The 1,581-nt window shown below is 41.2% G+C and overlaps 1 pseudogene; it reads right to left on the bottom strand.

Annotated features, from left to right (window-relative positions):
• Positions 1 to 851: 851 nt before the first annotated feature.
• LOC110594373 lies at positions 852 to 1,241 on the bottom strand (annotated as a pseudogene).
• Positions 1,242 to 1,581: the final 340 nt, after the last annotated feature.

Genomic DNA, 1,581 nt, shown 5'->3' with positions numbered 1-1,581 from the left:
ATGTTCTCCACCCTCTAGAGAAAGGACTCTGGGAAGTGTTGTTGCACAGATCCTGAAAGCAACCTTGGGGTTATTTCCTGGGAACTCTAGGGTTCCAGATACTCAGAGCATGGCCTATGAGAGAGTGTGGGTTTCCAGTGTATATTGCTTTTTCTTTGACCCTGCAGAATCTCCTTTGGGGAGGGGTATAGCTGGACAAGAATGATGACCCTCTCATGGCCTAGACCTAAGAGCAGTGCTTCCCTACTGCTACTGGGGAAAAAGAAATATGATAACTTAGACATTTAAAAATTCCTGCACAAACTTAATGAAGGGCCAATTAATGCACATTAAGAGTCCGCATTTAACAAGTAAGTCTAGTAATGCATTACTATACTGGTAATTATAGTCTGGTAGCAAGAATTACTTTTGTAGTATCAGTTTCTCAGGGCTTGCTTATGGTTTAATAAAACACATTTAGAATCAATACCATATGTTACTGAATTAATTAAAAACACCATTTGTATTTCTGCTGTCTAAAATATGAGTCACAGATTTTAACAGTTCATTCACTCATGCAGCAAATATTCAATGAGTCCCTGCTCAGTGGCTACTTGCCAAGTACTGTGCTAGGCACTCTGGATACTATTAATAATAAAATAGAAAATGAATGGTTCTGCATATTATAAACAATTGACACAAGGCATCAAATTGAGATTCAGGCTCAGAGAGGGCAAGGTCTAGGAGTTTTCTGGAGAAAGATGTGAGTGAATTATCTGGTTAGAAAACGCTTTTTGGCTCAAGTCTTGTTTTCCAGCATCTTTTGGTTTCACTTTTTTTTTTTGAAGAATATAAGCCAAAGTTTTATTTGTTCATTTCTTGCATTTGAAGTAGTCTTTGGGGACATCCTTGGCCTGAATTCTTTGCCATGGTCCTTTACTACTACACAACTACAACCAACCACTTTATTGGGTTTTCCCTCTCTGTCAATTTTACACAGGCCTCCCCGTTCCCCTAGTTTCTTGTTGTCATCAACCTTAATTAGGTTGATTTGGTGTTCAGCACAAAGGGCCTCCACCAACTTGAGGTACATAGGCAGTTGGATGCAAGCACACAGAGATGGGCCTGGTGCTTGTCCAGGCTTTGGCAGCTTTGCAAATTCCATGTGCTAGGCCGCCATGGATGAGGGAGGTCTTCAGCACTTCTTGTAAAGCAGTGTTCACATCCACTACTCCTCCCGCAGCAATGCCTTATTCGGTCATGGCAGTGAATTACAGGAGATGCCTAATCATGAATGTACCCGCACCTCCACCTCCGCGTGACTGAGTGGTGACAGAGAAAGAGCCTGCTTTCTTAAAAAGTGTGAATTATGACACCTACATGGAAACAAACTTGATAACCTAAATGAAATGGAGGACTTTCTGACATCACACAACCTCCCCAGGTTGAAGCAAGAAGACATTGAGACACTGAATAGACCAATAACAACCCAGGAAATTGACTCTGTCATATGAAAACTACCTTCGGAAAAAAATCCCTGGACCGGATGACTTTCCAGCAGAATTCTACAAAATGTACAAAGAGGAGATGATACCAATCCTA

Source organism: Carlito syrichta, unplaced genomic scaffold (genome assembly GCF_000164805.1).
Source record: "Carlito syrichta isolate Samal-C Ts95f unplaced genomic scaffold, Tarsius_syrichta-2.0.1 Scaffold314876, whole genome shotgun sequence".
Lineage (NCBI taxonomy): Eukaryota > Metazoa > Chordata > Mammalia > Primates > Tarsiidae > Carlito > Carlito syrichta.
Note: the sequence above shows the minus strand (reverse complement) of the source record. Positions and strands in the feature narration are given on the sequence as shown.